Source organism: Corvus moneduloides, chromosome 3, assembly GCF_009650955.1.
Source record: "Corvus moneduloides isolate bCorMon1 chromosome 3, bCorMon1.pri, whole genome shotgun sequence".
Classification (NCBI taxonomy): Eukaryota; Metazoa; Chordata; class Aves; order Passeriformes; family Corvidae; genus Corvus; species Corvus moneduloides.
Genome location: NC_045478.1, coordinates 69,690,325 through 69,716,639, shown reverse-complemented (window position 1 = coordinate 69,716,639; position 26,315 = coordinate 69,690,325). Strand labels below are relative to the sequence as shown.

At 40.2% G+C, this 26,315-nt stretch overlaps 1 long non-coding RNA gene across 1 annotated transcript; it reads right to left on the bottom strand.

The window, feature by feature from the left end:
- On the bottom strand, positions 1-22,519 carry LOC116440868. Its single transcript, XR_004238788.1, has 2 exons — positions 18,661-22,519; positions 1-12,791 (listed from the first exon to the last, which is right to left on the bottom strand). It is a non-coding gene; the product is annotated as an uncharacterized LOC116440868 (long non-coding RNA).
- Positions 22,520-26,315: the final 3,796 nt, after the last annotated feature.

The window sequence follows — 26,315 nt, the reverse complement described above, 5'->3', positions numbered from 1 at the left end:
TAATATTTCTATGCTTTATTAAAAGAACGGAACCAGACTCTCAAATATTTTTCCACTAGGGCACAAGGTGAATAATTCACTAGAACTGCTCATACACAATGGCAAATGTTTGCAGAACCAGGCTATTAGTTTAGGTAAATAGAGCTATTTATTCTTGTGTGTAAAATGTTGTCATCATTTGACTGTACGTGGTATACATTGGCAAAGAGTCCAGAGGGAAATAACAATGACTGTGAGAAAAGGTTTGAATATATCTAATGTCTTATACAAACTGTTAATCCTAAAAAACATATAGCAGCATAACTTAGCATCTAAAGGAAGATTTGCCGACGTAAACTCTGCAGAGAAATAAACTTAAAGCTTCAAAAACTGGTATACCTCATGTGGATTCCCACAGCTGTACTAACTCTAATGGAAAGTACTATCTGTTAAGTGTTCTGGAGATTGACTTTTCCTCATTAAAAAATCAGATGACCATTATTTAAAGTACTCTTCCATAAAAGATTAGGAGCATTTCGATTGGAAAGGACCCCTGGGAGTCACCCAGTCCCATACCCCACTCAGAGCAGACCTAATTGCAAACTCCGATCAGGTTGCAGACAGGTTTGCCCCATTGACTTCTGAAAATCTGCAGGGATGGAGGTTCCCCAGTCTTTCTGGGTGGTCTCTTCCAGCACTGAGCTACTCTCACCATGAAGAATTTCTTCCTCTTGTCTGGTCAAAGCAATTGTGACCTTTGTCTCATGAGCTTTTGCTGAGCACTTCTAAGAATGGTTTGGCTCTGTCTTCTCCATGGCTTTCCCCACAGGCAATGAAAGACTGCAGCTTGATTCCCTTTGCCTTTTCATCTGTAAGATAAACAAACCAAGTTCTCCTAGCCTCTTCTCAGATTTTGTCAGCAGACAAAAATTTGAAAACATGATGCTTGTGAGGTATGTAAGTAGATGTTTTATCACAGAAAAGACAAACAAAAAAAGGAGACTAATGAGAACATTGTGATCAGGAATTTGTATGAAATTTAAATGTAAAAATAGAACTGTTTACAAAACAGATTTATCACTTAGAATTTTATATAAACAAAGCAATGTTTTAATTATAAAGGAAACTTTAAAATACACAAAAACATGACCCTGCTCTAAATTTACTCACTCTGTTTGTAATAGCTTAATGCTGACTGAGACTGTACAACAGGGAATATGAAAGGATCTAGCTGATGAAATAGCCATTTTTCTTTGTTGTGAATATAAAATTAATTTGGATTTGAGAGTGCATTTGAAACAGAACAGCTACTTTATTTACTGTGATTCTCCTTTTCCATAAAAATTTACAGGCATTAATTTCGGTTCACTTTTTAATGAAATAGATAAAGAAACTGAATTTTATTGGGAATAAATATCCAAATCAAGGCTACTGTTTTCATCAGACCAAGTTCTGTAACAAGAATTCAGTCCAAAACTTATCCTCTTTTTCCTTAGTAACAGAAAGAAAAAGTATAAGAGCCCATCTTCTCCCACAGACTAATTCTCCATTAACAGTCAACTTTGAACACTTTATTTTTGATGTTGCAGTCAATGAGAAGGTAAATTCTCATTTGATTTTGACCTAAGAAGGTCTTACCTTCTTAGCCTATTTTAACAAAGACTCCATCCTGAAAGAAAACAGAATTGTCCTAAACCAAAACAAAAATATACTTTATTCCTAGAAATATATCGTAACTGGTATTTTACCAGCTGCCGACAGACATCTATTTCCATAAAGCAATGGTTCCCTATAATAATTCAGGGTGGGTTTGTCTTTACAAACATAAACCACTGACCAACTCTCACTGCTACTAGCTTTGAGCCAGAAGGTAGCGCTGATATGGTGTGTACATGGTTGAATTTTACCCAAACTCAAAACTTTTTGCTTCACACTGAATGCTCTTTAAGAGAACTGCTTATTGTAGGTAAATATAAGTAGAAATCCTAAATTATTGCTAATAGTTGCATTCTTACTACTCCATAAGTTGTGGAAGTCCCTAAAAATACAAGCTGAATATCAGCACAGTGGATGGAAAACTAATAAATATTTATACCCCCACAATTTACAATCTAGTGCTTCCATATGATACTGTCTGGAAATCATAACGAAGAAAAAGCTTACAGCTTTGCTCTCTTGGCCATTTATTTCTGTTTCCTTTTTTCTATGAAGTTCCACTTACTCTTCTTCATCAAGAAGAGATTGTTCATCAGACACATGCACAACTCATGAAACAACAATCTTTATGAAGCTTTCAAGTTGGATTTTTTTTTCCAGTGAGAAATTTAATTTAAATCATTAGCTAATGCCTAACAGAACTGAACTCACAGTCAGTATAGTCAGATGCCTTAAACAAATATGTTGTGAAAAATACACAAACATCAAGCACCAGGTTTCCAGGAAACCAAAGGGAAGAAAAGGATTTAATAAAATGGGCAAAAATGAATCCATCATTTCTAGCTAGCCTGTGCAACTTCCCCTAATACTTCTGGGTACTGGCTGTAATTACCTGCTGTAAATATTGTGGAAGAGAAAGCATATGTCAGGAAAGGGGAAAACCCTTCAACCCTCCAGAAATTATCCTCTGCCTTCCAAAAGGGTCCTGCGGTGTCCTAGAACCTCAAGGTAGTGTTCTGACCCCTGGGGATACTAGGGAAAAGCCCCTGCCATTCAGTTCAGACCAGCTGAGCCTTCTGTGTGCTCCCAGAGCAGTGTCACCCATTCGTCCTACAGAGCTTCATCAGAGCTGCTCTCTTACAGATATCTCCTAGTTTCTCCCATGTTTGTTTTTACTCTGTCTCTCTTCAGCAACATACACGCAAAGGCCCAGATTTATGAAGTATTTAGGGGAAGATAGATAATACTATATAATAATATAATATATAACATATATAATATATATTATATGTAATAATAATATGTATAATTATATACTGTAATACTAGAAAATTACTCAAAACCCAGACTCTCTTAAGTAAATATGCATTATAACAATAAGTCCTTAAACTTCTTTCTGTTATGAACGTAGCTGATGGTAGAGACTGACTGTTCCTATTACCTGCTGACATATGTTCAGGTTCCCTTATTCCATGGGCTCTTTCTCCAACTGCTTCATTCTTCCATCCTTCCTCCATGTCTATTATCTCAATAAATTTTCTGCAGTTCTCTCTGCCTCAAGGACTGCGTTATTTCACCATCTCCTATTTCCACAATTCCTCCCCTTTTCCTTTACAACATCCCTTCTGAATGGCTTTTTTGTTCACACTTCTCACTTTCATTTATTTTCTCCTTCTCTTGCTATATCCAGATCTAATTCTTTCCCTCTACACCTCCAACAAAAATAGTTAAGTTGGAAAATTTCCTTGTAATTATTTTTCCTGTTCATATACTTACTTTTTACTTAGGCACCTGCTACCTAGACAGAGTATCAAGCTAGAGGGACTTCTTGTCTGATTCAGCGTGGCCATTGCTAGGTGTGGTTTTCTTGAAGGGTGAAAGCACCATCCTAGCTTTGCCTTTCTCTCTTGAGCTCAGCTACTGTAGATGTTATAAACACAGGGAGATTCCTGAGTGGCACTTCAAACACAAGGTGTTAAAGCAGGAGCCGTGGAAGGTAGAAATCAGCAAAAGCAAAGAAGCAAATACTTATTCTATTTCTTGAGGGTCATCGAACATAAAGTGCTTCCTCACAGAAAGAAGGCAAGATTATTATCCAGGTGGCTATCAGGTAAAAATTACTGGAGTGAAGCAGTACTGCAGGTTAGCAGTCATGATTTGTCCTCTTTCCATCACATCAGCAGGACCATAAGTCCTAGAGGAAGAGAAGGAACCTGCTGGCATGAAAACATGGGCCAAATATGTTAGACCATCTGAAACAGCTAAGGATTTGTCTCCTGGCTTTGAAATAAAGAGTCCTAATACTGCTAAGACTGTGAAGAACCTCCACCAAAAAATTAAAAAGCTCCCACTGTGGCATTTCAAAACAAAGGCAGGATAAAGTGTTTGGATTTATGCAAAAGCTTTTCTCCAAATAATCAATGTTTGAAAGAATCAAATATTTCCTTAATTCCCCCCAGACATCCCCATTCTGGATGAGTAATGAGAAATTAATCATCCTGTCAAAATAAATGCTGTGAGACCTTTTAGTCATGCTCACCCCTCTCTCCATAATAGATTTTTGTCAGTCATTCAACTAGGTGTCCCAGAAGACAGCACTGCATCTCAGCTCCTGCCCTTTGTATGGTCTTTTTTTTTCTGTCTGGGACTAATTCTGACATTCCTTGATATGTCAGGAGTCAATCACGCATCACAGGAGCCCGACCCATCACACCCTCCTTGCCTCCACTGACTGCCACAGCACTACCCAGCACCAGCCCTTCATTAACTCTGTGTCGATTCCAGCCTTCCTGCAGCTGATACCCAGGATCTTCCTGATACAAGCAGACACAGCTGGTGCATCTATGGGGTTTTAACTGTTTAGATGGATAAATACAAGGCTAGCAGAATATAATAAGGCCAGGGAATTAACAAACAAGGGTTCTCACAGTTGTATGAGTTCATTTACACCACACATATTTCTGCTAAAGTTGATATAACAGTATAATTAGAAATGTGAGTAAGAAAAAGGAAGAAGTAACTTGGGTTTCTGTTCCTCTGAGTCATGACAGCTAAAAGAACCTGGAGTTTTTCTGTAGATACAAAATTGGGATGATGGGTTTTATCTCCAGGGAACACATCCATTTTATATTTTTGATGTCTTAGATTTTAATTCCTTTTTCAACAGCCAATAGCTCAACAGAAGTTTTTTTTCTTCGTTTGTATTACTGTGTCTTCATTTCTCTATAGAAGGCATGCAGTTTCCATTAATTTACAAACACTTTCACTAGAGTGAACCATCATCTATCTTTAATTACCAGTTTATATTTGAAGTGAATCTGGGAAGACTGCTGAGAGATAGAGACCTTGGCTGCAGAAAGAAAGACAGATCTGAGAGTTAGCTTCTGCACCTCTGGTGGGAAAAGACAAGAGAAAAATGAGTTCTAAAGCCAGTATCTTCCAAATTTAAAAACTACCAGATGTGCAAATCACTAATGCTTTTTCACCCTGGAAGTGTTGGTAAGGGGATGGAGAATGTTTTCTTTCCTTACAGGCGTCTGTAGACTTTCATATCTCACCCACTTCAGCTGAATATGCAATATAGGAGTGTTGTAGAAGTGAAAAGCGGCTGCCCAAGTGAGAAGATCCAAGATGTGACACCAACTCTGATCTAGACATGGATCAAACCTAGCCCAGAAATAGCCTCATTGACAACACCTTGGCATTTGTCAACATTCTGATTCTTGTCGTCGTTTCAGGTTGTCACATTCAGAAGACACAGCTTTAAGTCTATAGCTCTAGTTTCTGAGAAAGGTTGTATCTCAGCTTGGTGGACCAAGGACATTTCTGAGCTCCCAAATGTGCAGGTAAACTCTCCAGCTGTGTCACAACCTCTTACCAGAGTAGAATTTGGGGGGTCCAGTTAGTTATCTTTGCATTTACTCTTACGGTAAGAACAGCAGTCACACAGCGTGGAAGACAGCTACTGCCGATGTCAACCAAAACCTCAATTCAGATGTTTGAGAGAACAGGAGTACAAGGTATGTAATGAAGCTCACCCACCTTTCCATCTAACAAGCTTCTGCAATCCTGCTAATGATTTGAGACAGGCCAAATCATGTCCTCAAAGTTCAAGACTCTGATTTGGAATTAAGAGTCAAGGTTTGTTCTAAAGCTAACATAATGATGAATTAGCTGATTTTGGATTAATCAAATATTAGGGCAATTCATCTTTCATTCAAGCACAGTTGAAGACCAGATAGAAGATTAATGCATCTTTGCCTCTGACCAGTCCTAGCCTTAAAAAACCATCATTGGTTCAGGCTGGTCAGCTGAAGTGTCAGAAGTATCATGAGGAGATGTGCTGTAATGAATAATTTTTCCTTTTTCCAGAAAATATAAAAAGCTAACTCTTTCTAGCAATGCCAGTCAATAAGTTTATGAGGCAATCTGTAGTTTACCTTTCCATTAGCAGGCATGTTAGATACTGTTGTGGACATTCCCTGGCTATTTACAATAAAAACTCACCTCTCTTACAGCAGCAAAAATCAAACCAAGGGAAGCTTCACCTGCTCCAGCCCAGGCAAAATGCCCTGCCTTCAATGAAGGGTTCATGGGTTTTGTATTAGAAACTTTTAACAAAATCCCATCTCACACAAATGAGCTCTTTTACTTTCAGAAAAAGATAGTCCTCTCTGGATGGTTTCAATCAGAGCTTTTAAACTTTAAAGTCCCTATTTAATGGATATCTTCTCCCTTAGTCACTGCTATACTGAGCTACCCACCACCTGTCTACTGTGATTGTGGGAGGGATCATTGGAAGTGGCACATTTTTGAACTAAGAGCAAGAGAGATGCTAAAGATTTTTGTGAATTAGATAACGAATACAAAATGGAAGATCCTATCAATGAGATCAAAGAAAACTGTAGAAGTGGAACATATATGTGTCTGTGTTCTGCCTAGTAATTCAACCTTAACATACATGAATATAAATTAAATTTTAATAAATAATTAATTTAATTTAAAAATGCAAATAAAATTTTGAGGGCACTTTATACAAAGCACGTAGCTAAACTTTTGCTATGCTAGAAGACTGCACTGAACTTCCAGAATAAACTGTGAGCACTGGCTTACTCCTCAGTGAGGTATACAGCAATTAATAGTGTTTATAAATGCCAGAATAATGATGTTGGGGGCTTTCAGAGCTCCAAAAAGTAAAGAGAGAACACCATATTATCTTCATTTTGCTCCTGCCTGAAGTACAAATAGAAAAATGTGGGTTTTTCTACTGAAAACTGAAAACATTCAATGCTGCTCTTTTAATATTTTCAAATCTGACCTATGTTCCAAAAGTCTCCTCAACTCCCCTGAGATCTAGCACCCCTAAAACATTGCTGCAGTCATCATTCAAAGATGTGGCCTCTCAAATGCTAATTCTAATAGCTGTTTAAAGACATATTACTCCATTAATATATCATGACTGCTTGTCACACATGCTGGTTTATATGCTAAAGTAAGTATAAAGGAGGACATTTTGCTTTATTGACTCACCTTCCCCTCAAGGAGTGACAAATGCCTCACACTCATGGCATTGTACCTCCATTGGAAATCGTCACGCAGACATGGCAGCGGTATACGCAGTCCCTCCCTATTTGTATTTAATGTAATTGTATCAAAAGTTTGCTCTAGCAAGATCTTATTACAGCAAAAACAAACAAATAAAAAAAGGAACACATTGAGCAGGAATATGTGCTATTTTTTGTCAGTGCACAGCTCAACTTATTTTGAAGATTTTAATTTCATGAGGAAGAATGTTAAAGCTTCCTTATTTCATCAGATTTTTACTGCTAGAATAAACAAGAAAGAGAGAGGTCTTGCAGCAATCATTGACAGCAGTGCACTGTAAAAATTATAATAATATTTAGAAATTGGTAATGCCAATATCATTTTTATACTTTACAATGGGAACACCACGAATACATCTGCCTCTGTTAATAGCAATGCTAGTCAACCAAAGCAAGTGACTGAAGTGTAGCATTCTGGAGATCACTAAAGTGAATTAAGCATTATAAATTCAATTCTGTTTTGCTTCCGTTATTTTCTCTATCAAAAATATTTTTTCAAGTTTTTAAAGGGGTAACACAGCAGTTTAGTTAATTTTATTTTCCTTTTTAGTTGCAGAACTAGCTCTTGCAGACTGTGCTGCCTAACCCAATGTCATTAGCAAATTATCTCAAGCACATTTTGAGCAGTTCTGCATATTTCAGCAGAAGTTTTCTTTGAAAAGATGACTTATGTAGATCCATCTGCAAGAAGAAACTAATTTGGTGAGTTTGGCTTCAACAGACACTTAAATGTCTTGCAAAATAGAGGCACACTCTGAACCTGTAATAATTTCCTTTTTGAATGCTGCTAGATTATTGTTATTGAGGAGAGAAGGAAGGAGGGGTAGGTAAAGCATGCCTGGAAAACATTATTGCTGGTCACTAGCCTGCACTGCTTTGAGAAGAATTGTTCATTCACTCGAGCAGATATTTTTCTCCAAGTATTCCAGAGATCATACAGATTTAAAGCACATTCAGATCAAGTTTTTGGCTCTGTTTAGCCATGTCCATTTTTTCAGTGTAAAACTCAGACCACTACAGAGACCACAAATAATTATTCATAGTTTTGAGAAGTTGAAGAATAATTACTTGAGATTTAATTCCTTAAGTGAACTGCCTACTATTCTTTGCCTCTGTAGCAACCATTGTGTTTTCAGTCCAGAATATTCAGCAATCGTGAACTATGTCTACTGTTTGATGACATTAATTTGATTTTCATGACAGCTGGCATTTTTGTGGGGCCAGCTTAGAGTGTGGAGGAGTTACTTTTCTTTCATTTTTATTTTTTTTAATAAAGAAAGAGAAGATTTCACAAAATCACTTGCTTTGGTGATTTTGAGTTTTAGTAAATTTTAGTAAGCTTTGCGCTGCCAGCAGTGCAGGTGGCATCTCAGCACAGCAGAGTAGAGGGGCAGAATACCTCCCTCAACCTCTTGATGCAGCCCAGGATTGGTTAGCATATCTGTGACTACAGTAAGATATTACTATATTAGCAATTGCTTCTGACTTCACTGCTCCCAATTTGAATGTCAGAATAAATACCCAGAGATCCCAAATAACCGCAAGAGTGAAACTGATGGATCCTGCCCATGGTTGTGGCAGGCTGTGCTAAGCCAAGGCCACCATGTGGGTTCACCCCACTTTTGGATTGACCCCATGGGTGCTCAACACAGACAAGGGGCTCTGTCTGTGTAGCTGTTCCTGGGAAAGGATAGAAATAAGTATTACTGCTTCCCTGCCTTCCCTCACCACAAACAGCCTGGCAGTCATCTGAGTAGCAGGGACTTGTCATGACTGCCTTCATCAATAACGAAATTAAAATCTTGATTGCCATTATAGAAGCTTTTTTTTTGCATTTTTGCTAGTCTGTAACAAGCATTTCAACTGTTCATTTGTGTTAATGTTGCAAGATAGGGTGTAACCTGTAGACTAACTAATTAAATGCTCTTTGATTTTGAGTGAAGTGTTTGGTACAGTCTAGACAACAGAGTCTAATTAGCGCTGGATGTTTAATGGAACTAAAGACCCATGAAAAGCAAAAGGTGCTGAAATAAAAAGTCAGTGAGAGAGATGTGAAGATAAATGAGAATGAAATAAGAAAAAAAAAATAACCCTTTGCTGTGCTAGAAATACCATTCCCTCAGAAAAAGAAAACCTATATTAATAATGAAAATTTGAAAAAATCCAATCAACTCCAGTGTCCAGCTGTTTAGGGTAATATAATGGAAAGCTATCCAAAACACATTATGTCAGCAAACAACAAATTAAGGCATTCCACACTAACTCACTGCATTTCATTTCTTCCAGGCAACAAATTCACCCCTGTATTTTCACAACAAAATAAAAACTCTGTGTGTATTGCTTTGTGAGCTATGATTCACAGCCTCTCAGCAGGAAATTGAATGTTTGCCTTAGCAGCACCTTCTTCTGTCTGTAAATGTAGCCAATTTGTGGTTTTCCTCAGGTGAGAAAAATGTGGAGGCAACTTTCGATTAGTATGTAGTTAAGTCCATAAATAAAAAAAAAACCTCAATAGATTGGTCAGCTTTAAACCAATAAACTTTTATTCAATGCATATATTCTCTCTAAGAAGGGATTAAGCTGAATGGTTTAGGAATAACAAAGCTAGATTGCACCCCCAGCTCTGTACTAATTCCCTGGTACTATCATCTGCTGAAGAGCTGGGAGCAAGCTGTACCAAATCAATGCCAGAAGCTATGTCCCATTAAGTTTTTCAGCGCCTCTCATTCCCAGAAACCACCTTGTTTTGCAAAGGGGAGTTAGTTTTAGTTTTAGGTTTGGTGGCACGCTTGGTTTTCTTCTCTTTTCCTTTAGGGCTTTTCAGTGTATTTGCAGTTTATTTATTCTGAAGGAAAGAAAGTGAACAATGGAGTCAGGAAGCCAGTAATACACTGTACTTATACTACTAACACTAGTTCCTGAATAGGATGATTAAAAAAAAACCAAACCAAATGGAAAAACCCCACAAAAACACAAACAAACAATCGAAAACAAACACAGACAGCAATTTCAGTACAAAACCAGATGCCTTAATCCTGCAGCAGCATGTCAGAAAATTTATAATCCAGCCCTTGCTTTCTAAGAAATAACATTTGCCTAATGATGTACAGCATCCCTGCCTGGTGGACGCAGTAGGGCAAAGATCCTTCCAAGGGCATAACTTCCTGAGGACGGATGTGTGCCCTGTGGCTGTGGCTGGGGAGCAGAGCTGTGCTATGGGTCAGTGCAATGCAGAAGTGGCACCTGGCCCCTGTCAGACACGAAGAACAGTAGCTTCAGACTACTGTTTAGCTGTCATGGGGCAGGAATAAAAATGGCTCAGTGGTTCTGGAAGCCCCTTCTGCCTCTGAGCTCTGTGGCTTTTCTCCTCACACCTCACTGCCCACATACAGTGTCAGACAATGTTTGCCTTCTACATGAAGCCACTGTACCCTCTTCCTTCTCTTCAAAACATAGAAACCAGGACAATGGATTCCCGAGCTGGGCTCCTGTGCAGCAGTGGGGCATGTGTCCTGGGAGAGGCCCCAGTAACTCATGGCCAAGGCTGTTGGGCAGGGCTTGCTCACGGTCCCCAGGTTTGATAAACTTGGAAGAGATTAGCAAATGCTTGATGGGCATCACAGCGCAGCCTTGGAGCACAGGAGCTGTTTTCCTTCTGGTCAAAAATAAACATTAAATAAATAAAAAAGTATGTGTTACAGATATACATCAATGTCCTTCATCTGCATACTGGAGTTCATCCCAGGGGACCAGAATCAACCTGGTCCAAAGCAACCTTCCTGACGGGTATAGCCTGAAAATCAGATATTTAACACTGAATGTTTCTCACTACCAATATCTATCTTTCTATTACTATTTTCTAATGCAGCTGTAGCCGCATTACTCAGATGACAGGTTAAATGCTTTCACCTTCTCTACTTGTCAGTCCTGAAGCTACTGCTATTGCTGAGAAAAGGAAAGAACTGACTCAGCAGTCACAGCAGCAGGGTTTCATATAGATCAGCACAGCACACAAGGTGGCACCATATGTTCCTGCCCTTCAGCATCTAACAAATATCAATTAATTCCAGCAGGCACCAACACAGAAGCAAATACTAATTAGAGATTTGGAGAAAGTGGTGGTATTAGCAGTCTAAATATTGGGGGAAATTCATGCTATGCTTAGAGGCACTTGAAGGAGGACAAACTGAAGGTCATTTGCATATTTGCATTTAAAAAGCTGTAATAGCAGTCAGCCCCCTGTCCCAATCCCCATGAAATGCTAAACCAGAGTTAGCTTGGTCAGGGGAGATTTGGAAAACAGGCTTAGAAACTCATATTGGGTACAATGAAGAACAGGCTCTTGTGTGACTGGCTGAGAGGAAGAAAATACTGAGCGAAAAGAAAGATACCTTCACCTTGGAGTTTTGAGAATGTCACAGAGCACCTTGGTCCTGCTTATCCATAACTAAGTAACAGAATAACAAACAATCATTTCTTCAAAAGTACAAATTTATGTAATTTCAATTATTTTCAGGGATCTACCCCTAGTTATATACAATACATTTTACTTGAATTTACTGCAGTCTTCTCATAAGGCATTTATTCTCTGTGTCTGGGAAGCTTGCATGGTGACAAGGAAGAGGAGGCTTAAGAGCTCTTATTCCATAGATAATGACAAGGCAGAGATATATCTTTTTTTTTTTTAATGGGATATTTGTTATATCTACTAAAAAAACCTGCTCTTTTCTTAGAAGTCTTTTAAGTACTGTTACTTGATGACAGGACTCTACTGCCAACAAGGGAGTGGAAGTTACAGGTAGGGGCTCTGTTTAAGTGAGCCCTAGCAGTGGATTGAAACGCTGTAAGTTCAGCTTTAAGAGTTTGTGCACCCAAGTTCTTTCAAATATTCCAGGCCAGAGGATTAGAATATCAGCAGCAGTGACATAATCTTCAATCTGTGCATCTCATAAGAAAAAAGAAACAAAAAACAAAAACAACAAAACAAAACCAAAACCCAAAACCCACCCAAACAAAAAAACCCCACCAAAACCAACAAAAAGAATCAAACCCAACACAGATTTAAAGGTAGGTCTATATTTTGAAAGGCAGCAAGAAGAAGCAGGGCCAGAGTGCCTAAAGCCATGGAAAAGTAGCTTTCATAATGCCGGCTATGAGTTCACAGAGCCATTGACTCTTGTGAAATCCCACCCCACCACCTACAACCTGTCAGACTATTTCTACTGCAATGTATGCTGGCAACCAGAACTATTTGCACAGAAAAAAATAGAGTAAGGAGTACTTACTAGGTTTCCAGGTGTATTTTAATAGAATATAGAGGTTTTCTTTTCCTCCAGTGCAAACAAAGTCTCTGGAGATCAGCATCCGAAATCTTTTTTTGGGAGCAGAGGAAAATCACGCCACTGGTGGCTTGTCCTTGTCCACCAACTATTCTTTGTTTTCCAAGGTAGGTTAGTGCAGTCCTTTGTTTTTCTGTTTCATTTTGGTTTCAATTTCTTTCTTTGTAGAAACTTTGTTAATGCTGGAGGTGAAATGACAAAGAGCTGGTCCAAGCTAGAAGGTGAGAAATGTGGAAAGCTTTACCTCAAGGCTGGTTTTCATGACTGATTAAGTAGAAACAACTGGAGCAACATGACTATGGGAAGGTCTGCATGTCTTCTGCTACTCACACGGATTAGTGCTGAGAATAAAGAAATTAAATGGATGGAGAAAGGTAGAAAGTGCCCTGGAACACTGCTCATGGAATTATTTGAAATGAAACTCCTCAAATGTGAAGTAATACCTGATGTTGGGTGTTTCTGAAGTCCCAGCTGTTTCTTTATGAGAAAGGCAAGGGGAAGGGGACTTCATCGTTGCCGTTTGTACTTAACCTGCTGCAGCAATACCAGATCCCCAAAATGAAATCACAGTCCCAAAGCATGGCCTTTTCACTGTCCATCAGTTCACATTCCTTGGAAGACTGTGAGTGCCACAAGGTCACACAACTTCAAAAAGCATATAAAAAGCCCATTAAATGCTTACAAGAGAGAAAGCTCTGAGGTTTGGGAATGAAATGTTTGCACCAAGGGCATTCACAAGAACAAGCCACCTCCTAATCCTGAAAAATTGAAGGGCACATGAGACACAGCTTCAGGAGGGTTTCATGGTTAAACAAAAGTGCAGACAAAATATCAAAACAAATCGTCATTATACCCATAATTGACTATAGTTTTCAGTGCATTTTTTTTTCCCTCTCTCCTTGCATTCTCAACCTAGTGGCTTCTTGAATTCAGAGATCAAATCATCTACCTTAATACCTTAAAGGCAGGTGTGGCCTGACTTTGTGCCATTGTCACCATCAGCAGTTTTCCTCTTCACCCTAACAGCCCAACACCAACTTTCTTCTAGCTCAGGTCTTTCCTTTAATCCTAGGACTCTAAAATTCCCTGCATTAAGCTTTGCTGGACTTTTGAAAGAGCAGGTAATATTCAGGTAATTTACTGACCTCAACCCTAAGGTCTGAAAGAAAAGACAATACTCAGAGGATGGCCAGAGCCTGCTTTAAATTCCTAAGACCATTTTATTCATGACCTAGACCAAAAAAAAATCTGAATCCTTATTGGAAGGTGAAGTGCATAGACTTAGAGAGATCTGAGAAGTTCTGTGTGTCATATGAAAGAAAAACCAAACCCCAAAACCAGAAGACAGTAATGGATGCTACCCATGCAGTACAAACCAATAAGTACCCTTGCAGTCAAATATTTTCGTGTTTCAAAGACAAAAAAAAAAAACCTCCTCATTGGGTTTTAAAAAAAATCCTAGCCTCCAAGTCTGGCCTCCAGATATGTTTCATCCCTGATGGAAGACAATGGAGAAGCCTGAACTGTCAAAAGACTTTTAAACAATGAATGAAAAAAATTCATTTCTGTGGATATCCTGCTCTCAGGAAGATGAAATTCAATAGTAGAAAATAAATGTTTTGGGGGCTTTTTTCTGAAAAAACTCATCATTTGTGATAGAAACACTAAAATGCTTAATCCTAATAAGATATGACTCTATGATATTTGGTAAATATGCGATATGGAAAGAAATTACATTAGTGCTTTACTTGTCTGTCAAAATCCTTACGACACCCTTCAGGCTTTGAAAGAGTCTCACGGGAGAGTTTGGTAGAAAGGAGGATGATGCTTTTGTGATCCAAATGACAGCTGGCAAGTCAGCAGCAATTTTCCTGCTGAATTCAGGCTGCTGTATGATAAACACTATTTTAAATTGAAACCTTGATATATGAATGTAAATTGTTCACAACAAGAAAAGCACTGCTGACCAAAGGACATGTGCTCAGCAGCACAGGTTATCAAAACAATATCACCCCAGTCCTTCTGTCTTTAGCAATTCTATACGTAACTACAAATCAAAGGAAAGGTTTGATTCATCTTATTTTGTGAACAAGTTGTAATATGTGTCTGTAGACTCCAATGGATTTTGGAATTGGCATTTGTAGCTGGATAAGAACAGTGGGTGCTCAGCTCTGCTCAGTGGCACTGGGGGAGCACCCATGCTTTGTTTCCTCTCGGTTAGTCCAGGACTTTGAGGTTTGTAGCTCACTACAGAATGATGATGAGATGACCAAAACATTTGCCATATTCAGAAATAAATACACAGGCCAATTTTTTGACCTCTTGTCTGGAGAAAGAGGTAAATGAAACTTTTCCGCACTCTGTGTAGTTCTGGGAGGTGCTGGGATTTTAATCACCTCTGTAAGGACCTCAATCAATACATTGCAAGACAAAGGAAAAAAGGGAGAAAAAAACAAACAACCATATAGCACAGAAAGCCCTGCTGAGGCTGCACTCAAAGTGCTTTTACAACATAAATAACAAAAGCAATTTTACAGCTTGGTGACTGAAGTGACAGAGCTGTATGGAGCAATTATTAAAGCAGACAAAAAGCAGATTTTCCCATGGGGGTCAGCCTACACCCATCACTGGGGCTGTGCAAAGTTGTGGGTGGAGGAGGGGACAGAACACTTTATACCTGGCAGAAGGTTCTGGTAAAAGAAGGGCTCCTGATCTTCAGAGCGAGCTGTAACCCCTCTTCATGGTCTTTAAAGTTAGGGAATGCTGAGGGAATTAGTGAAAATCAAATAATTTGCTAAACCTTGTCTATTCAATTCAGCAAATGCTTATCAAGGATTGTTTATTTTCAGGCAGAAAATTATTGATTCAGGAGGATTACCTGGGACTGGGAAGTCAATGCCAGACTATGGAACTGGAGACAAAACCTGAATAAAACAGGATCTGAAGAAAGTCAGATTGGCAGAAACGATAAAAGATTGACAGGGTAAGAGAGTAGAGAGGGAGCAGATTGCCCTAGAGGAGAGGGCAAAGCCTGGCAAGGATACAGATGTTGGAAAATTGGGGACAATCAGAAAAGCAGGGCTAATAGGATCCTATCTGGACCTTCCAGGCTTCTCCTAGCATAAAGGGATGAGGGCATGGCTGAGAGGCGTGAGGTGCTGCAGGGCAGAAGGAGCAGCAGGACAGGTGTGATGGGGACAGATCACTGCTCTGGCCAGGGTCTGCAATCCCCAGCAGTCCCCAGAGGCCAGCCCAGGACACTGGGGTGAGCTGGGGAGCAGTGATGGGAATGGACACTGGCTGAAAACCTGGTGTGTGGGAACAGGGGCAGAGAGCTCTGCCTTGCAACCAGAGTTGCTCCTACAACACTCATATAAAGCAAAGCTATTTGGTCTAAGCAGCTTACATTTTCACTTTTCAAACTAGGAATCCAATCTATTCCGACCTGTTCGGCATGTTTCAGGTTAGCATAAAGTGTACAAATCTTATATGCATAAAAGATAAAGGATTAGCATAATTTAACACCTAAAATGCAGCTTTCAAGATTTAAAAGGAAAAAAAAAAATCACTTCTCTGTTTTAAGCTGCTTTGTTTACCCTCTAAGGATTTCCTTCAGAATAAGCCATTCTGACCCACCTGCCCACGGATCTCTGTAGTCTGAAATAGATCAGTTTTCTACCTGTCATTATGCCATCATTTACTAAGTTTACCAGAAATTTTTAAAAGCAGAGAAAAGGGAAATGGTAAATGGAAAACCTCCAAGCTCTTTTTCTGGATTAACAGATATTGGGTAAAGTTTGATGGAAAATGGACAGCAGACACAGTTGTTCTATCAACATGGTTTTCAATTCTGTGCAAACTTTGTTAAATTTGTTCTATTTGTGAAGGTCCAAACTACAGATCTATACTCCTAACAGCTGAATGAGTAATTCTAAGCCAAATAAATAGTACACAAGCTTGGAAATGGCAACCAAGTCATAGGAAATGGATAAGAAGGACTGCAAACCCTTCAGCCTGGCACAAAGGAGACTTCTCTGATGAGTGTGACAAGAAGGGTCATGGGTGCAGTAAGTTGGATCCAGGCTGCCTGTCTCTGTTTTGCAGAAATGTGAAGTAGCTTGTCAGATGGAAAGCATGAGGAAACAGTATGACTACTACACTACTTAAAAGACAACTCTAAGGGAAAAACCTCTCCTCATACAACCAGCACATTCAGCTCTTGGCTTATAAATACAAAGTGCAAAGCAGCTGAATGAGATCCCACTTACCACTATGGGTTGACAAATTTTGCTTACCCTGGGGGAAACTACATTTTTCAGGGTTGGTCCTACCAGGGGTGTAAGCTCCAGCACAGAGTACAGCATTTGTACCACCACAACACAGAGATCTTGCTCTGAAATGCAGGGAAAGCATTAATTAAAACATAAAGTGCCTGTACAGTCATTTTCTCAGGGTCACAGACAATTGCTTTGCTTGACATGAAGACAATGTAATGACTCAAATCCAGAGAAACAAAAGAATTGGAGGCTACAAAGCATTAGTGTTGGAATCTGTCTCTGAAAAAAGTTCATGATCCTGTTTTTGCTTTTCAGCAATGGCTTTTGATTAATTCATTACAGTTTTAATTTTTTTTTTCTTTTCTAATAATGACAGTAATTTTACCACATCAAGGAGGAAATACAGACAGGTGTGGCATGGGCTGTGTTGTCCTTGACTGGTAGGGGAGGAAGTGGGCTGAGCTGGCAGCAGCCCTGCCATCCCCACCTGAGTGGGGTCCAGCCCTCCTTTCCCACTCCCCTCCTCCATGCCTGCCCTTCTCCCTCAGCCTCACTAAACCATCTTCATCTACCATTTCAAATAGCAGCTGTGCTGGTGCTGCAGCTTAGGCTTGCAGTTAAATTGCAGGCTGAGGTCTTTCATGAAAATTGCCATGAGATTATGAATGATCCCAAGCAATCAAATAAAACAGGACATCTCTAGCACCAGAGGGCTGCTGCTGCCTTTTGGTGTGTCAGGGAAATAGTTCAAGTAGTTATCAGCTGTGATACCACTTACCTGTTTTGATTCAATGAGATGATACCTCCATAGGCAGGAATCTTGGTGATACATAGATACCCAAGCACATGGATAGGGACCCAAAAGCAGTGCTCAACCCCCCAGGTTCACAGCTTTCTCAGGAAAAAATTGGTGCTTAACTGCTTCTGGAAATTCCCCAAGAAGCAAAGCTTTACAGGTAAGCATGACCTGATTTCCACTTATTTCAAAGAGCTAAATATCTTTGAGCATCTGCTTCGAACTGCTTTATCACTCCAGATTCCAGCATAAGATGGAGCCAGACCCTAAGTTTGCACTGCTCTGTGTTTTCTTTAGCAATGAGCAGTTGCTTTACTGGTGTACAGAGGAGCGCTAGCAGGCAAACTCTGGAATGATTTCCATATGCCCAAATGTTACAAAGACCCCACTTGGATTGACTGGCACACTGCTCTTGTCCTCACAATTTTTTTGTCGTAGAATTTGAAGAGTTTGAAATAATCACACTCTGTCACATCTGCACTTGAAGGGAAATATCTAAAACTTTTCTTTATGTTCTAAAAGACTTGAAACTAACAAGTTGCTACTTCGCAGCTGGCATTAATGAATCTACACCCTGCGCGTCTTCTACCAGCCAAGGTGCTCTCCCATAACTCACAAAACCATGGAAATGAGGCTGGGGTTGCATAGGGACACTAAAATAAAAGCACAAGCAGCTCTGTGAGAATATGGTCTGTTCTATGGATACTGTGTTAGTAAATGGGATCTGCAACCCAAATAAAATATCTGAGTAGACTGAAGCAAGAGTGAAACATCATACAAACTCCACTTTTGTCTCAGGGCATAAAATGTGATTTGTTAACACCCACAGGGGCTGCTCGTGGCAGAAATATGTCAATGAGTATTGCTTGTATGGAAAGGCAGCAGAACGCCTGTTTCAGCAAAATCATTTGAGAACAGGGTTTGTCATAAGCTGCTGATGCTACACAGTATCATATCAAGGCACTGAAAGACATCAATTTTTTTCTTTAGAACAACTGCCAGAGACATACCTGATGGGTCAATGGCCTCGCTACGTGGGGGGAAAAATTCATGGGCCTCTTTTGTCAGGAATGCATAAGTAATTATTTGCACTTGTCCATTCTGGAAGAGAGAAATTGTTTACATGTGAGCAATAATAAATTAGGCACTTTAAATAGTTGATCCTCTGCTGTCAGAAAAATGTCAATACAAAGGCAGTTTCCAGTAGCTAAGATTTGTAATAGAATTTCAAGCCCTTTGTGGAAAGGGCATTGGATTTAAGGATTTCATCTTTTTCTGTAGTGGAAAAATAAGTAAGAACCTTGTCTATTTAGGTGAATCTATACGCTTGATAAAAACTTTATAGGATTTTCAACTGGCTATTAGATTTAGAATGAACCCATTTAAACATTGTTATTCTTCCCCTTGTTCTTAGCTGAAATGCTGGATTTTGCTAATGCACAGGGCTGGTTAATGGGGTCACTGCAGTATTGAAAGAATAATTGTCAGGAACAGGATAAATTGTTTTCTCTGCCGTTTATTGTTACCATTACGGTTTTGAGATGTATATCAAACAAAGTTACCTAAATTGCCTCCGAGAACCTCATTGCAAAGTGATAGATTCTGACAATTTAGCTGAAAGGACAAGTTGCCTTTGGGTCGTAACACACTGCTCTGAGAGCTGTCCCCCCCCAGTGCAACAGACATTTTGGTTTGGTTCTTGAGTAAAGAGTTACGGTTGTGCTACTTCACCTTCATTACATCACTGTGACTATAACTTCTTCAAGCAAACTTCCTATATATTTTAAAAAATTTCCCAGGGCAAGAATTATTATGCAGATTCTAATCATGGTTTCCACAAAATACTTTATAGCAACCCTTATGAAGAAGGTGCCATGTAAAACTGAATGAAAAGATATACACAGGACTCAATCGAGTCCTGCAGTAAAAACTTAGAGAGTATTTATTCTGGAATGCAGTTATGTAAAAATGACTTCTGATTTCTGACTGAATGGCTTCTTACAATATCCAGTCATATCTGCTTAGTTGTTTGACTGAAATTACTTTTATTGCCTCTTCCCCTTGAGATACAGTACGTACCAATGCCATTTTTAAAGTCTCCTTTCAGTAGAGAATCACCCCTTACAGACAAAAAGAGACAAAGGCTCCAGCAAGGCCTTTCAGCTCTCCAGTCCCTGCCTGGACTCACACATTGTAAGGATGGCCTTTCTCTAACATTTTTTGTTGCTGTTGTACAATTTGTAATTTACTGCAAGTATCCAGAGAGGTAAATTGACAGGCAGCTGCATGTTAGGGTGATATTTCTCTCTTGACAACACTAGATGGACCCAGACATAGGAAACAATGTGGTATCATGAGATATTTTTGCTGAATATGACACTTTCAATTGAGCATCTTCAAGACTGCTTCAGCTTTAAATCTGAATTTGCCAGATATAACAAGGATTTGACATTGACCCTTCACCTGACAGTAATACATTTTTTATCTTTTAATAACATACCGTAATGCTGCTTTGAGCTTTCAGGAAGCTTTTTGAGTAAACAAATCATATTCATCGCCTAGAGACTAACATGCCTTTCCAGAGTCTATAAAGATGAGAGATAAGCTGAAAGGCAGGCTTGAAAAAGTTTTCAGCCATCTAACAGAATTTTTTTAGGAGCAAACTGCTGTACCAGTTAGAAATCACTACTTAATTTTTTTTTTTTATTTTAAGGTATAGTTGTTTATATAATTTCTTGAATTGATTTCTCAATACTATTTGATCCAAATGTACTGAGGGTTTCAAACTGGGTCTTTATGCCAGTTTCTCAGAAAAACAAATTTTATGTGCATATACTGTCTAGCTGCCTATACTGAGCAAATTATTTTTGAACTCGAACTTCAATTTACAATTTCTCTTAAATTTCACATCACACTAGAAGCAATCCCCTCCAAATTCTGATTCATTCTCTGGTCATCAACAGTTAGAATGAGAAAAGCAGTCCCACTTGTACCATCACGCCCACACCTCATGGCAGAAATGCTGAAGCCTGGATAGTGTTTGGTCTGGCAGAAATGAGTCAGGGTAGGGAAGGTCAGTGTTACAGTGAAATAAAGCTTTTAGACAGTGATGCTTTAAAACAGAAAATGAAGACTCTACCAATACAATTGAGGACTTTTGTTTAAAAGACATTCTTGCAATGGGTTTCCAGGGGACATCAGCATTACAGTGTGAAACCAGCACAGCATCACATACTGCATGTGTACCCCTGGGTCCTCCCAGCAGAGCACAGCATGGACTTTCCTCCAGACCCAATTTTGCATGACAGCTGCCACTTACAGGGAACTTCATTTGGCAGCTGGTGGTAGGAATGAAATGTGTCCAGAACAGTAGGATGACAAAAAATTAATTAACTCTGGTTTAGCTTGGGAAATTAGCTGGATAAGGGGAAAGAAGCAAGATTTGTCTGAAGTTTGAGGAATAGCCAGAGTGAAATATTTCAGAATATAGAGGGGACGCATAAACATACTTGCCAACCAAGAAGAGTTTCCAAATATGTATTTGGAAGATGAAGGCAGAAAGACACAAACACACACACAGAGGATGGAACATCACCCACATATATGTTTCTAAATTCCTAATGAGACGTTTGAAACTGTGTTCAAACTGGAAGGGAATATTTTTGTGTAGCACAGTGGAGAATAATGACTGACAGATTGAAGTGAATAGCACACGTATTGTACCATTTATTTTATCAATTGAATTCTATGATTTGTTCCTTATCCTGCAGTCTTGTAATGGCATTAAGTGATGATTGTGTGCTAGCATGGGTAATCAGAATGGAAATTAGCCTTTTTCAGTTGAATTAATTGTCTCTATTTATTCTGCTTCCAATTCAGTTTTTAGCCATTATTTATGGTCTATTTTAAAAAGATTGCATCTCTTCTGCAAAACCACTGTCTTCAGCAAAACCACTGTCAGAAATAAGAGCAGTTTTACAAAAACTGAAATAATGCAGCGTTTCTCGTTTCAGTTGGCTGTGCCTTCCATACTTAGTTTTTGGCTTGAAAAGAAAGCCATTATATTCAGATAATAGTTTTCCCAGCCAAAAGCATGCACTCATATGGAAAAGATTGACTGTTAGACTCTGGCAAAATCTGTAATCTACACACAATGACATTTTATAATAGCAGCCTAAGCTAAGTAAAGGCATTTTATTTTTATTAAAAAAACCCCTCAGAAACCACAGGGCCAATGTCTCTGAATCCAGACCAGGAGCCTAGCACCCCACTGTGCTTTTGACAAAAGCTGATTTGTTCAGTTCCAGAAAAGACTGGGATGGTTGTATCAGTGTTTTTGCAATATGGCAAACGTTGCTATCTGATACAACTTTATCTCACACAGGAGCTCAGTACCACAATTTGTGAAGTGCTTATTATTGATCAACTATAATAATTGCTAAAGGACCCAAGGCTCATTTCATTGCAGTCAGACCTATGTAAAAAATCCACACTGTTGCTTTCATTATGTACTTTGGGGCAAATTTTTCCTCTTGCTCTTGGTCCCCCCAGGCAGGCAGTAATCAATCACAGGTCTGTGTAAAGCATCTTCTGAGAAACAAGATTTTCATGGCAAATGCAAGTTAGAGGTGAGTAGGATTATACAGAGTGCAGCATTCCCAAATGTTTGATTCAGTCAGATTTTGGGTGACCTACACACTGGTGCTGCTGTTCCTGTCCCTGGGAGATTTTCTCAGAACTAAGGAGAGGTGAAAGGCTGTGTGCATAGCTGTTGTATCTGTTGTACTCTGCTGGTTAGAGAACAACTTTAAATTAAAGAGTAATAACATGAGCTGGAAGAGTCAGAGAAGCCAGACCTCATCTCACAGGTATCCAGGGATGCCCAGTGTTTGGCGAGCAAAGCCAGTCTCTGCTGTGCAGTCGGAGCAGCAACTCTCCCTACACAGACCATTTTCTTCCAGCCATCCTTGGCCCATCCTTGCCCCATCCTCTCCACCTTTGAACTCATCAGCTGCCCACAACACCACTGTGGTGGCAGTCCACAGGCTTTTCTTCTTCCCGTCCCTCACTTGTTCAAAATACAGCTGCGCCCTGCCTGGGCTCCAGCAGATCTGGCTGGGACCCTGCCCAGCCCCTCCTGCACTGGAAATGCTGTTCCTGAGCCCAGGTCCCTCCAATGCTCCCTTCCTGCATACCCCAGTCCCTTGTCCCCATATGTGGATCCTGCCTAGCCCCAGTGGTCACCTTACCTGGGGGGAGGACACAGAGCAGGGGCAACAGCCCTGCAAAACCCCAAACTCTACACACTGTGTCCTGCTGCCTCTTATTTCTTCTCCTCATGCTGTAACAGCATCTTCTTCATGCACCTGATGGGAAAAAGATGGCTGTTTGTGAAAAGACAAAGTCTTGGGGAAACTTTCCTCTTCCACAAGGTACACCTGCAGTGCCTTCACTCCTGTGGCCCAGTGGCTTTTAATTCCCTAGCACAGCAAGCAAGGAAAACCCTCCCAAGTGAGCTGCCATGCTGATGCACAAAAAAAAAAAATATGGAGCACAGGTTTGGGGAAGGGTTTTCCTGTACCTTACAGGGCAGTAGGAAGAGTTAATATAAAAAGTAGCTGAGTGTGTGAATCTTTTAAGTGACTCGTTCAAAGCAGAAGTTTCTAGAGACCCATGTTTTAGTTATACAGGAACTTTTTATGGGAAGTTTTACTACAGCATATACTAGTTACTGCATTACTCCCGTGTGCAGAGGACTAAAGGATAATGCTGCTGGGAAGACATACAACTTCCCATTGTCTATGCAGTAAATCATCCCATGTAGGAGGAGTCTGCAATTTCAGTCATTCTTGATGCCTTATAATGTACCAACACAGCTTTTAATTAAAACTATGGAGCAGGAAGGGCTTTTATTTCACTCCAGAGCAGGACGGGTGGCAACGATGAGAAGGGGATGACTCTTTGCTTATTAATTTGCAATATTACCAGTACTCCTCCCATGAACAGCCATCTGGTGCCTGAGAACCACGGGACTTATTATTACAGGGCACGTTCACTGCTGAGCCTGAGCCTGCTGCAGATCCCACTCACAGAGACCCGGCAGTGAAGCTCAGTAATCTGGCATGCCCACGAAAGCCCTGTCTCATGAGTCTTCAGCCAGAATGTGACACTTCACTGAAAACTCTGAGAATGAATGAATGAAAAGATCTGTTCCTGTGTCACGTGCATTGCCTGCAGGGAGCAAGTGTCCTGAGGCGTGGCAGACCTGCAGAGCAGCCACTGTGAGGCCAAAAGGAAGAGTGCTCTGCAAATCAATTTCTTTGCACCAGAGGGTGTTTGCATCTGCAGTGCTCTTTGGACAGATGTGGCCACATATCAGTGCACTGAAGGAAGGTGCAGATCTTACCTGAAGAAACACTGCCAGTTAATTTGGCCTAGAGCAGTGGAGGGTAGTGGTCTTTTCTTAAAGAAAAAAACCTGTAAAAATCAAAAGATATATCTTCACATTCAGTTCATAGCACCTTGGAAAATCTCAGGGGTCAGAACCCCAGTCAGAGTCAGAGAAGCCAGCAGGACCACAAAGGGTACCTGAGTCACCTCCCACCAACTGCAAAGGACAAGAACCCCACTGGCATCACTTCGAGGAGGAGAGAGATTCTGGTCTGCAGTCAGGGCCCAATGCAGCAATGTCAGACTCTGGCTCTCAGTTTCTCACCACCAACAGAAGAGCCTTGGGGTCAGTGCTCTCCTCGCACTGGCTGCCAGACAAATTTGAGGCCAGTCACTCCTGGGCTGTCACAAGCCACAGGTCTGCTCCAGGTGTGACTGGAAACACATGGCCCACGTCTGGTAGTGTCCATACGTGAAGTGATGCCTGGGATAACGTGGGTCCCCTGGTCAAGCCGGTGTCTCCTCAGGCATCATTTCTAGCTGCTCTCTCCAGGTGCTGTCAATGGGGCTGCCTGCTGCCTCATGGGCCCTTTTTTGTGCCCCTCTTCTAAAGCAAATCCTGTTGTATGTATCCCCAGGACAAAGCTTCATGCCAGCGCTCACGTAGATAATTTCCTCGAGTTCTGACAAATGCCATCCTACACAACACAGCCACAGAGGTGATTTACGAGCAGGCTGTCAGGTTTGTCATCTCCCCCTGTGCTACCTTCCCTCTTCTTGAGGGCAGCAAATGCAAGCACCTTGTCTCCATGTCCATTGCCTTCTCAGCACCCTGTCCCCTCCAGAGCTATCACTGCTCTTTCCGTGGGATGCCAGGTCTCTCATGATCGGTGAATTATGCCAAACACTATCACTTCCAGTTGGATTTTTCAAACAGTCCAACTTTCCCTTTTACCTTGCTGTTTATGTTAGGGAGCAGCTCCTTGTAAATGCACAAACCATCACTTTTTCTCATTTTAAATGCATTCTTAAAAGCTTTTCTTCAGAACAAAAGCTGCATCAAGAAGAGAATCAGTGCTGTGCCAACCAGCTCAAGCCTCTTGTTTCTGCCTCCTTGCCTGAGTTATGCTGCAAATTCTTTTACAAGGCTGTAGCCTATAGGACCACAGGCTCAGATCCACATTTTTTCCATGTTTTTACATTGCCTGTAACAATCATGTAGTAGACCAACAACAGTAGCTCAGTGATAAAGCAATACATGCTACTCACACTCTAAGTCAGAGCAAATGACAACATTATTGCTTACAGTGCAAATATAAAGAAATTTCTTTTAACAGCTATAGCAGAAATTTTAGGTTATTGCTTCCCATCAGTCCAGTGGGGGAATACAGCAAGTCACCATTATTCACATACGCTTTGCTTTTTCCCCAGGTTAAATCAAAAGAGTGGGGTTTTCAGGCTTGAAATTTGCCCTCCAGGATGTGGTACATGGCCAATCCCTATCACTTTATATTTTGAAAGACATCTTGTTCTGAGTTAAAACCCTCACTGAACTCTGCATCCCCTTCAGCCATCCCCATTCCTACTACTGAAATACACTGAAATAGTGAAAGGCCTCAGATGCAATGCTCCCTAGGTCCAACATGATGCAAACCCCAAGAGGTTGCACTGTTCCCTGCAGAAGACACATGAAGAGTTTTTCTATTGTCCCTTAGGGCACAATCTGCTAAACACTTTCAAGTAGTTGTGATACTGGTGTCAGAGCCTCATAGCCCCAGCCATATTCAGGTATTCTTCAGTTTTCTTTACCTAGAGAAAGGTTGCATTGGTGACTACAGCCCACAGACTACTTGCCAAATCTGGTTCATGCAGCATAACTAGACTACTGGAGAGAAAGAAGCTGCTTACAGAAGAATCCTAAAAAGAGCAAGCAGTTACATGACAGACATAGAGCCAAACCAACTACTGGTCTTTTAAAAATGAGGGAAAGCTCTAGAAGTCAATGCAACTTCCGTGGCTCCTGCTCTGACCACAAATTATAACGAAAAATGTGCAAAAAAAGAGTTTTCTATAGGGGTCTAACTAAAACAGTAGAATAAAGAATTAATTTCCAGAATGTCTTGAAAAAAACCTGTGAAGTGCTTGGGAACTCTAAAGCCCAATCAGAAAGTGCTCTGTTAAAGACAAAATGGGAGGTAAATGGCCTCTAAGTTTACAGCTAGAATGGACTTTGAGTTCAAGCATATTAAAAAGAAAAAGTGATACAATGACCTTG